The sequence below is a fragment of the Colius striatus genome, chromosome Z, assembly GCF_028858725.1.
Source record: "Colius striatus isolate bColStr4 chromosome Z, bColStr4.1.hap1, whole genome shotgun sequence".
NCBI classification, from domain to species: Eukaryota; Metazoa; Chordata; class Aves; order Coliiformes; family Coliidae; genus Colius; species Colius striatus.
Window position 1 is genome coordinate 17974864 of NC_084790.1, and position 13007 is coordinate 17987870.

The following is a 13007-nucleotide window of genomic DNA, read 5'->3' on the forward strand; positions in this document are numbered from 1 at the left end:
AGAGGTTCTGTAAATACATATGTATATTTATATATATACATATGTTATGTAGTAGTTGTAGCAGCACAGAAAATACTCCTCACAATATGTATTTCTAAGTTGTCTAAATGTTTCATGTCACTATGAACTTTTTTTTTTTAAAGGTATTATAAAGACCTTCTAAAAAGCTGATAACTTACTTTGCAGACCATAACAAAGTTTGTAGAGGTACAATGGCTGAATTTTTGAACGTTAAGTGGAGATAGTTTTTTAATCATTTCTTACATATACTTCATGGAATGAATGTAAAGGCAATTTTTATTTCTTCTCAGAAAATAGAATTTATCTCTTTTAATGGATTAGAATGCTGTAGCACTAGTCCAGATAGGGTCACATTGGACTTATTTACTCAAATGAAGCCTTTTGTGTTGCTGAAATTTGCTTTGTCTATGTGAAGAATAAGGAGTATTTTCACTGCCAAGATTATTTGGCTGTTCTTCTGGATAGCTTTATCTCCTGAAAAGGTGTCTGTAAAATCTGAAATACCAGTGATTGCCATCAGGTACTAGAAATTATATATAGAGGAGAAAGATGTGAAGTGAGTGAAAAGCAAGAAAGGCATTGCAGTCACCAATACACACAAATAGCAGGTGATACACTCATATTTTTGTCCTAGGTTAATGTTACACCTTCATGGTCTTATTTTGTCTGTCTTAGTGAAGGTAAGATTTCAATTGCAGTACTGAAGTGAAAAAGTATTAAATAGCCTTTTATTGTAATTTGAAAAATTGTTTATGGAATACTAGTTGCAGGAACAAAAGGATAAAACATTTCTTTAAACTAAAGGCAGACATAAAATTGTAGCATTCTTCTCCACTCAGCTTTTCCCAAAGAAAACACATTCAGGAAAAGACACTTACTAGCAGACTAGCAGAGTTTTTTAATTAAGTAGCAAAGATACCATGTTGGAGGTTATAAAGGAAGACATTATATTTGCTTTTATCGGCTGTTCTGGCGCAAAAGAATGTTACATATGTCAAAGGAGACAGAAATCCTTGGGCGGGGCAGGGTGAGGAAGGTGGGGAAGGTGGGCAGGGCAAGCAGCAATTTTTATTAATCTGGAGACAATGGGCATATTAGATTAAAAACAGAGGGAAATTCTGTCACTGTGTAAGCTATGGAGGCTTACTTTGATTTTCAATGGTTCCAGGACTTTGTCTGGTGTATTAATGACAACTGAACAAGAAATTAAAGTAATACATTTCTTAGTGAAAAACTATAATCCGAGACATAGTCCCCTTTTTCCCTGCAGGTAAAAATGATGGCTTGCCATATTAAGGAAACACTCTTGGAACTCTAATTATTGTTTTAAAGACATTGAATTTGCAGGGATATCTGCAAATTTTCAAAGGATAGTCACTGCAAAATAGTCTATAATCCACTGGCTACAAGAGCAGCACTGGAGGCAACAATGGTGCTTGAAAATACACAATGAAAACTTGATTTTGCAGAGATTTCGTTTCATGGATTGAGGAGCCTGGCACTGTGAAACAGCAGTGCACTTGTAGCAGCATCACACATTGCAGGGATCGACCTATATGCAGCCCCATCCATTTGGAGGCAAGACACACTGTGGCTGTTTGTGACTTCAACCCCCAGCTGCTATTTCTGAAAACACTCCTAGAGGGATATCTTTTGAATTTTTGGAAAATAGAACAGAATTAAAATCTGACTGGAGAAACAATCCACTGCCAAATAACACAGTGCCTGGAGCAATTCAAATAAAACCTCTTTCAGATGTCACTTACATTGTTGCAGACTCTCATAAAGATAAAGCCTGACCTATTTTTCCTTTGCTTCAAAACTTGTTCCCTTTGACATTTTGTTGCTATTGTAATTGCTGTCGCTCTCTCATTCCCTCCCTGCTCTGATGTTCATTATTGTGGCATGTTTATGCTGTGCATTCACCTCCTTGTTTCCGCTGCCGGAAAGAGATCTAGCAGAACCAGATAAGAGCTTGAAATGGCCGGAAGCATCACACTGTTTCTTCTTTACTGGAGTTCTCAGGGTATCTGGATTAAGACAAATGCAAGTTTTCATTTACCCAGGGACAACCACCAGCTTGGTTTACAAAACAAGGAAGGCAAAGAGCTTTTCATTGCATACTTCACAGAATCACAGAATGGTAGGACTTGGAAGAGACCTCTAGAAATCATCCAGTCCAACTCCCCTGTTAAACAAGATCAAGTCACTCCTGACCACGTCCAGGCAGGTTTTGAAAACCTCCAGTGAAGGAGACTCCACATCCTGCCTGGGCAGCCTGTGCCAGGGCTCCCTCACTCTTACAGTAAAAAAGTTTTTCCTTGTGTTTAAGTGGAACTTTTTTTGTTCCAGCTTTTGTCCATTACTCCTAGATCTGTTACTGGACATTACTGAAAAAAAGTGTCACCCCATCGTCCTGACATACACCTTTTAAATACTTGTAAATGTTAATAAGGTCCCCCACCAAACCTCCTGCAGGCTGAACAATCCCAGGTTCAGCAGCATCTCCTCATAAGGAAGATGCTTCAGTCTCCTGCTCATCTTGGTAGCCCTGCGCTGGACTCTCTCCAGAAGTTCCCTGTCCCTCTTGAGCTGAGGAGCCCAGAACTGGACACAGGACTCCAGGTGTGGCCTCACCAGAGCAGAGGAGAGGGACGAAGAACCTCCCTTAACCTGCTGGCTACACTGTTCTTGATGAATCCCAGGATGCCATTGGCCTTCTTGGCCACAAGGGCACATTGCTGCCTCATGGTTAGTTTATTGTCAACCAGGACTCCCAGGTCTCTCTCTGCAGAGCTGCTCTGCAGCAGGTCAAAACCCAATTGTACTGGTGCATGGGGTTGTTCCTTCCCAAATGCAGGATTCTGCACTTGCCCTTGTTGAACCTCAGGAGGTTCCTCTCTGCACAGTTCTCAAGCTGGTCAAGATCCTGCTGAATGGCAGCACAGTCTTCTGGGGAATCAGCCAGTCCTCCCAGTTTGGTATCATCAGCAAACTTACTAAAGGTACACTGTATCTTGCCCCCATGCTTGCCTTGAAACTGGACAGTTATGCCTTGGCTTAGCCAGTCATGGTCACGTTGGTCCAAGACATGCCAAACACTCTGTGTGTGCATTGCTTTGTGTGATGCTGCTATAGCTACTTAAAATATTTAAACAAGACATAGCTGCTTTCAGAGATTAGAAGTAATGGAAAAGTAGTTTGATGCAGCACCTTTTTGGATTAGTTCTCAACACCTGCATAGCTTTTCCTTTTCCATTCCCTGCTTACCTAAGGATTTACCACTCTCTGCTGTTCCCCAGTCTTTTACTCATTGCATCTGTGTGGTAACAAGACATCCTACCACGTATGAGATGTTATTCAGACAAACAGCAGTAGATATCTATCTACCTATATATATATATAGGTAGATATATTTAGAAAAAATATTTTAAGCCTTGCTTAAAATAATTGCTTAGAAAGCTGAAAAACAGGAAATAGAGAATGTGAAGAATACCAGGTTTAAAGTAAATAAGTTTTCCTCTTCAGTGTGTCTATGGTTATCAGGCCCATAAATAAGGACTTTCTATAATCTTTCTGGTGGAAAAAGGTCTTACTTGATGGCTTTGAGGAAGTGGCAGGAAAATCAGCTTTTCTAAAGAACTCTATGTTATTTTGGTTTGCTGTGCTGCATACTCTTAAGTGACAATGAATCATATACATTGCTCCTCACTGTGAATAGATTGTTGGCAGAGAGATGCATTTAAATGACATTTTTGTCTGTCCAGGCACAAGAGAAAAGGGTTACTTTGTGCATAAAACCTTAGGAGGGAGTTTTTTTCCATTTTCCTTCCCACTCTTTCTTTGCTGTTGTGACACAGAGAATCAGTGCTCTTTTTTTATGTAAGATGCTGACATGGTGGGCAGGTTCCTCCTTTACTGAATGGGTCATTGTCATTGCACCTGTTCTCAGGACTGCTGTTGCCTCTCCTCAGAGGAAGGTTTGCTTTGAAAGGGGGAAATACCTATTAGAATTGGGCAGCAGATGTGGAAAGTTGGCACTTTGCTCCTGTCAGCTACTTAGTTTCAAATGGGTACCTGCATTGTCATATACAGAAGCCCAGATTTGACAGATATCCAGCCTGGTGAGAGAAATGTTTGCTTCCTCCCTCTTCCTTTACCTTTCAGAAGGCTGTTCCCTACATTGGGGTAACACTACAGGAGGGGAAAAGGAGAGGTCAGCTGTGTAACCTTGATACTTCTGGGGAAGCTAACATTATGTGGGATAATACATTATGCAGATTATTGCAGAAGACTTCCAGAGGCACCACTGTTCCCTCATTTACTCTGCCCAGACCATTATAGTGCAAATAATTCACAACAGAATAACAAAGGGGAATCAGGCTCACTATATCTGCATCACCATGGCAATGGCTGTACTAACAGAAATGAAGAAAAGTTATCATACAGGATCCAAAATGGATCAACAACAACAAAAAAAAATCCTTCACCAATATGTCTTTATCTCTTTCAGTGTCTTGTTACAATCTCTGTGATGACAAATTTTGCTGCCAGAAAGAGAAGTAGTCTCCATAAACCTTATTTGAGTATGTTCTTTACCTATGGGAAGCTAAAACATTCAAATGCAGCTCTCTGCTGTACATGATTTTGAATCCAAAACATCCATTTGCACCTCTGAAAAACTAAAACTGAATATATCTCTGACTCATGCATGAGTCAGTATGTAGTTCTGTGTCCAGGGATCTGTCAAAAAGGGTTCTGCCTTTCATTAAGTATTATCTCATTACCATGGAGAATAATGTAATAGTGAGACTAATTTCATACATGGAGAAAGTAGCAAATATTCACATGCCAAATCCAAACAGAAGTCAGAGAATTAGAGAGCTGTGTAACAGGGGGAGGAGATGATCAAACTTTGACTAGACAAAGAAGTTCTCCTCTACTCACAGCTCTTCATCCAAGAATCAAGCAAATTCAATATTAAGATTCAGAAAATCACTCTATCTCAATTCCTAAATAATGTACTCATCATTTTTTTCACAGTAACTGGGTTTTTTTTCTGTTTGGAACTGAAAGGACACAAATTAACAACCATCAAGAAAATATTTCACAAGGCTGGAGCCATCTTGTTCAGTGAAAGCATCTGGACACTTTCTCCAGGCTTATTGTCCAGTGAAAGCACAAAAAAAACCTTCTTTCAGAGTTCTATTCATGACAAAACATCCTTATTTTATCTTCCAGTGGACTATAATTGTCCTCACAATGCAACACACTGAAGAGAAATCTGAGACAATTCACAGTGACAAGAAAAGCTACTAATCACTACTGTGAGGCTATCTTCATTTTCATAGCAAGATACTATCCTGAGCAAGTATTCCAAGAACAATGAAGAGACTGTCCTTGCCTCACAAGAAGCAAGAGCTTTAATAGACAAGGGTAGGCTTTGGATATCTGCAAGTATATCAGAGGACAGAAATGAGCCAAAGCTTTGCAGATTACCACGGCCACTTGTCACTGTCACTTTTTTGTTTCAAAAGAAATTTTCAACACAGTCCTGGGAATTCAAACACTAAACTTCATTTGAAATTCTGGGGCTACATAATTTTAACATTCTCATTCCAAAATATTAATTAGCAATGAGCATTAAACACACTCTGATCTAAGGCTTGGGCAATACTAAGAATTTCTCTGTAATGTTGACACAATAAACACAAACATGAAGCATTTAGAAGAGAAAAATCTCAGTTTAGAGAACAGCAAGTGTTGCTGAAATGTGTTCATATTAGAACTGAAATTAAAAAAAAACCCCATGAAATGACACAAACTTGCAAAATAGTGTGTCAATTCTTTTTACAATTCAGACAATTATACCATACAGATCATCTCCATCTCCTATAACAAGCTTAAAATTGATGAAACCCCAATGCTCCAGTTTTCTTTTCTGCTCTGCAGAAACTACTTCATGTTCTAATTGACCATGGTTATAATTTCTTTCTGGGTTGCTGTAGTGATTTAGCCCTGGCTGAATGCCAGATGCCCATCAAGAAGTTCTATCACTCTCCTTCCTAAACTGGACAAAGGAGAAATATAACGAGAGGTTTGTGAGTTGAGATAAGGATGGAGAGATCACTCAGCAATTAGTGTCACGGGCAAAACAGACTCAACTTGGGGAGAAATGGTTTAATTTATTAATGAACAATCAGAACAGAGCAGAGAACTAAAACCGAATTTTAAAACACCTCTCCCCACCTCCCCCTCTTCCCAGGACTCTCCAGTGGCACAGGGGGATGGGGGTTACAGTCAGTTCATTACAGATGGACTTTGCCATTATTTCTTCTCAAACTTGCCACTGCTACAGTGTCCCTCACAAACTTCTCCAGTGCAGATCCTTCCCATGGGATACAGTTCACTACAAACTGCTACAGCATGGGGCCTCCCAGGGAGCCAGCTCCTCACACCCTGCCCCAACATGGGTCAACCACCAGGAGAAGAGTCCTTCAGGTACCAACTGCTCCAGCCTGAGTCCATCACAGGACCACAAGTCCTGACAGCAAACCTGCTCTGGCATGGTCTCCTCTCTCCCTATGGGCTCCCGGGTCTTGCCAGGAATTTGCTCCAGTGTGGTCTTCCCTTGGACCTTCAGGCATCCACCCGCTCTGGCATGGGCTCCTTCACAGGCTGCAGGCAGATTTCTACTCCCCCATAGCCTTCAAGGACTGCAGGGGCACAGCAGCCTCACCATGGTCTGCACCACAGGGGAGTCTTTCTTCCAGTGCCTAAGCACATCCTCCCCCTCTTCCACTGACTTTTGTTGTCTGTGGAGATGTTTTCACATTCTTATTTACTTCCGCTGCTACTGTAGTTTTGCATCTGTGCAGCAACTTCTTCCCCTTCTCAACTACATTATTCACAGAGGTATTACCTCAATCACTAATTGGCAAGGCCTGGGTCAGCAATGGGTCCATCTCAGAGCCAAATGGTGCTGGCCCTATTAGCTACAGGGGAAGCTTCTGGCAGCTCTTTATTTAAAGAAGCTACCCCAGTAGCCTCACCCCTACCAAAACCTGGCCTAGACATAACCAGTACAGTTTCATTCTTTGTTTTTCTGTCACTGAATTTTATCCCATTACTTCTGATTATTTCTTTCTAATCTGATCTAAACAATTCTTCCACCTATTTTACCATGCAGAAAAAAAGAATTTTACTGTTCAAACATTAAACTTTTTGTTTGAATATTAAATATAACTGGTTTTCTCTTGACTGTTAAACCAATTCAAAAGCAGAATTAAAGTGGTTTACAAATATCTGACACCGAGCTCCTCTAAAACTGATATTAGAAATCATACCACTTTCCCTTCAGCAGCAAGCTAATTATGTTATCAATTTCATGTGAGAACATTCTTTATTGCTAGAGTATACCACACTATGGTATGAAAAAAGATTCTACAGTTCTGCATTAACACTTTCAGAAGCTCTGGATTGTTTTGTTTCTTTTTTTTTCCCCCAAAACCGCCAGCACTATATACATATTTCTAATCATAATCAGTCACCTGGTGACTTCACAATCTCATTATCTTACAGAAATGAGATTGTGAAGTTTTAGAATATGAATATGAGTGTTTTATTAAATTTTTTGTGCAGACTGTGAGAATACCCACTGAGACAACTTCCTCATCTTCTTTTAAAAACATCCATAAATATTTAAATATGGGTTAAAGACAAAATTTTGTTTCTTAACCCTTTCGCATTGCAGAAGGAATGTTTAATTTGGAACTTCAAATCAAAACAAAGATTGCTAAAGAGCAATCTTCAAAATTTCCTTGAACTCCCTATTTCTTTTTATGCATTTGTACCCAACAAGAAGCGATGTCAGTGTGTGTGCTTTTTTCAACATGGTAACAATCTTTCCACTCTTCTTTTCTTATGCTTACAAGTTCAGGTCAAAGTCTCAAGACTTCTACTCAGATGGAAAAAAAAAAAGGCCTTGATTTAATGTCATATGCAAATCCCACAGAAACTGAATCTTAATTCAAGACAAGGCTTCTGGAAAGCTTTGGTTCATCCCAGTAAAATTAGTTAAATTGATTTAAAATGACAATGCAGTAGATTCCAGGTTAGCCAGCCTGATGCTAGCAGAAAAGATGCTTGTGAATATTTTTCACATACTGGAGCCGTAGTACCATGAAATCATATTTAAAGTCTAGGATTTGTTAACTCAGAAAACTTTGAAACAGGTTGGCATCCATATGTACATATTTTTATTTAAATGTAATATAATCCTAATAAAAAAATGCATGACTTTGAGGATAAGTATTCTTCAGTCCAATAATCCAGATAGCAAATTTAGAAAACATTCAATACAACCTCTGCAGCAATATTGGGAATCATGTGAATAAGAGTATAATTTTCTCCTTTTCTTTTATTAATTACCAGAGAAGTTCTGCAGTATTTGAGTGCAAAGCACTGTCCTTAGAAACTATGCTGTTAGAGGCAGGTATTAAGGATACTTGTTACTTTTTCAGACTCCTAAACATTTTCATATGTAGTAGTTTTGCCTGGGCCAAGTTCTTTGGTAGCAGGGGGGCTTAAAGCCATGGCTTTTTAAAACAAAGAGTTGCCAGAAGCTTCTCATGTAGCTCACAGAGTTAGGGCCAGTCAGTTCTAAGCTGGACCGTGGACCTGACCCAGGCTTGGACAATTAGTGATGGAGGTAACACCTCTGTGAATCCCATATTTGAGAAGAAGTTGTGCAGTTGCAAAACTGCAACAGCAACAGAGAGGGAGAATGTGAAAACATCTCCACAGACAACAAGGTCAGTGGAGAAGGAGGGGGAGAAGGATGCTTAGGCACTGAAAAGGCTCCCCTGTGATATGTGGTGAGGACCGTGATGAAGTGGGTTGTCCCCCTGCAGTCCATGGAGGCCACCAGGAAGAAGAGACCCATTCGCAGCCTGTGGAGGAGCCCATGCTGGAGCAAGTAGATGCTGGAAGGAAGCTGTAACTCTGTGGGAAGCTCACCCTGGACTAAGTTCCTGGCAAGACCTGGGAGTTCATGGGGGAGGTGCCCATGTAAGAGCGGGTTTGATGTCAGGACTTGTGATCCTGTGAGGGACTAAGGCTTCATCAGTCAGTACCTGAAGGACTGTTCTCCCTGTGAATGATCCATGTTGGGGCAGCGTGTGAGGAGCTGCCCCTATGGGAGCAGTTTGTGAGTAACTGTAGCCCATGGGAAGGACCTATGCTGGAGAAGTTTGTGAAGGACTGTCTCCTGTGGGGAGGGACCCTATAGTGTAGCAGTGGGCAGTGTGAGGAAGCTTCCTCCTGAGAAGAAGCAGCAGCAAAGTCCATCTGTAATGAAATGACTACAATCCCCATCCCTCATCCCCTGTGCCGCTAAGGGGAAAGCAAAGGGAGTCCCGGGAAGAGGAAGGGTGGGGGGAGATGTTTTTAAGATGGTTTTATTTCTCATCTCCCTGATCTTATTGTTTCTTTAATAAATCATTTTTTTTTTCTCCCTGAGTCTGTTTTGCCCATGATGCTAATTGCCAAGTGATCTCTCTGTCCTTATGTCAACTCACAAGCTGTTTATTACACTTCTCTCTCTCCTATCCAGTTTAGAAGGGGGAGTGATTTTTTGACTGGGTGGACATCGGGCTAAACCATCACATCATAATACAAATAAAAGCACTTAAAAAATATCCAAAATTCAGTTAATTTGGTTTTGAGTTTTGTTAGTTTCTTCAGATAATTCAACAGCTCAGAATAAAATTTTTGATTTGAAGCCTGAGATAGTGAACACCATGCTTGCAGTTAGTAATTCCAGTCTGGCCAAGGTCAGTAGTGAGTGAAAGCCTTAAATGAATAGTAGAGCTCTTGTATACTAGACTGTGTTATATAATTTAATTTAAATTATTACAAATGTCATCAGCTCTGTAGCTTAGCAGGCAGAGGATAAATATTAGAGACATATGAATAGTGGATTTTTGGGTTGTTTTAGTTGAAACAAAAAATTGAGACAAAAAATGTATTTGTACCAACAGAAAATATTTTGTTGAATCAAGACAAAATGTTTTGTTGCATTTTAGAGGAAATGAAATACTTCATTTGACCAGACAGAAAACACCATTTTTCCTTTTCAGACTACTCTACTAGATCACATCTCCTAAGGCCCACATAATTTCAAAACAAAAGTCAAAAAGGGATATTTTGGATTTTCATTAAAAAAATTTTCTCTAAGGAAATGTTAACATGCCAGGATAACTATGTGATGAGCCTTCATCCTCCTAAACTGCCATCCTCCCCCTAAACTGCTTTCAGACCACAGGTATGGAGATGCCTGGTGCTGTCAGTGGTGCACACACAATACTGGATGAGACAGTGGGATGGTTCTGCCTGCCAGACTCCAACACTCTTGACACTCATCAGTCCCTGACTCCTGCAATGCCCCAGCATTGACATTTTCTGATTCTCCTCTTTCATAGTTTTGTGTTCTGGAAAAAGACATTGCTTCCTCCTGAGCAGAGGGACTGCCACATCCTTGTGATGAAGAGATTTGGTGATTTGTATTTCAAAAGACACAGAAGAGCATGCTCAGGCCTCAGAGTTATATTCATACAGAGTCATTGACCCAAACCACTAAAGTTTTCTGCTTTATAAAGCATAGATGTCTCATCTACATATCCATGTCATACAAGGAATTTTTTAGATCTTTGTTAAACAATTTCAAAGTACACTAAGTTCCTTAATTAAAAATCAGCAATATCAGTGATCCAGAAGAACTTTTTTTACTGCAGATAGAAGTGAAACTGAACAAAGCTCTCTAGAAACATGTGGCAAGAGTATTACCTATCTTTGTGAGGTTGCCACTGGATCTAATAGTAAATAAAGGCAGATCCCTTCCAGAGTAACACCATTTGGACTATAATTTTGCCCAATGGTCCACAGTTTAACAATTTCATTACTGCAAAGCCTGCAATGATCTGAGATGCTTCTTTAACTTTTTTGGGTGATAATATCTTTTGGAATAATCCTGTCTTTACTTGACAAAAATGAGGGAAATTTATGCATACTAATTCTGCATCTGATCTTTCAGACAGACAGATACAGTCAGACATCATATGCAGGAATATGACTGTTCCTGACTTTATTTAATTGTTATTGCCAAGAGTACTGTCTCTCTTCAGTTAGTATGTACTAAAAAGTAGACTCACTTTATATCTTTATACTTATGTGTGTTAAACAGATACTTGTTTTCTTGAAAATATCACAGGATATCACATGCAGCATATCAGAATGTTTTCTAGGGAGAGCCCCTCTCTTCTCAAAGTTTATCACATAGTTTATCAGTCACATCTTTATCATAGGATTATTGCCACTTCTAACAAGGCCATGCATTTGTCAATCCTGTTTGGCTTTGTTGAACATTCTTGTAATTAACTCATCCTTTTTTTTGGAGGGTAAGGGCAAATGGACAATCTGAGGGATGGGTGGGAGTTTCTAGAAAATAAAAACAGAAGCAGACTTGAAAATTAATCACTTCACACAACCACTGAAAAAGTATACACAAAGATGATCAAGGCAATTACTGGACTTCAAGTAAGAACTTTACTTCACCTCCAACAAGATTTGAGATTAGATGCAAAATTCTAATGTGGTTTTTTTTTTTTTGAATAAGACAGCTGTCCCTTCAACAGAACTCTTGTCCTATGTATTATCTATTTAATATCTATTTGATCTGAGTTTCATCTGATTGCCTGTTTCTTTTCTTTTTTTTTTTACAATCTCTGCTATACGCACATGACTTAGAAGACTATGCCATTTTATTCACCCTTGCCACAACAGGATGGATAAAAAACAGCAGTGTCCGTCCAATGACAGTTTAGAGCTTCAGATGGATGCAACCAGCAGTGAAATGCTGCAGTGTTACCATGCCTGGGCCAGGACCACCCATGTTACAGTGTGATGTGCTCAAGTTCATAATACCACAACATAGAGTTTTTACCTTTCTCCCATTTAAAAGGAGCCTAAAGCAAATCTCAGAGACTCCAGAGGCTGTATCTGCTGCCAGTGGGCAAGCCTAGGCATAATGCCAGATGCATAGTTCAAAGAAATGAGTGCAGCTGAACTCTTTTCCTTTCAGATAAGCAGATAGGCCTAAAAAGACTTCCTTGACTAGTGTTAAGCTGTGTTTTGCACTTGGCTGCTTCAGTGATGCTTATCTTGACTTGTCTCAGATTTTATTATTACACTTGCCCCCAAGGGGCCAAAAGACTAGCAAGATCTTTTTTTATCAATATGTTGGCTTTTAAAATAAAACAGCAAGGGTAAAAATCCAATTCCACTGATAATGATGGCAGTCTTCCAGCTGGTTTCTGCTGGCTGGGTTTAAAGTGTGGTACTCAGCCTCACAGGTTCAAAATAATGCAAAGACAAAAGGGAAATAACTTTGACACAGTAGCTACCAGAGGAATGTTACGTGATCAGTTTATTTTCTTACTCATCTAGTGTCAGACCTTCTGTCTGATATATTTTTGAAGTCAACACTAAAAGGGTAATACATGGAACTTGCTGCACATCGTCAGGTGCAGTTTCCCAAGTAACTGGAAGATATTTTGAAGGAGTCATCAATTATTTGCCCAAGTTTTCTGTTACTGTTGTTTCTGATTCTTGTAATACACTGCATAGCTTCAAAAATAACGTGAACAGGTTACTTTGTAAAGTGATAGCTCTAAATTTGCAGCATCCATGACACCAGTGTTCATCCAAACCAATTATTGCTGACTCCAATTCTGGGCTGATGTGTTTGAATGACAGAAACAGTCAGTAGATCTAGAAAAATGTTTTCTTTTTTCCCTTTTTGCATTTCGGGGGATGCCTAAAGCTAGATTTAGCCATTATGTGGTGCCATGTGGTGCCATTAACTTCTGTATATAGTTTTCCCACTAAAACTAATTCAGCCCCTGCAAAAATAAGTACCATTCAGGGTT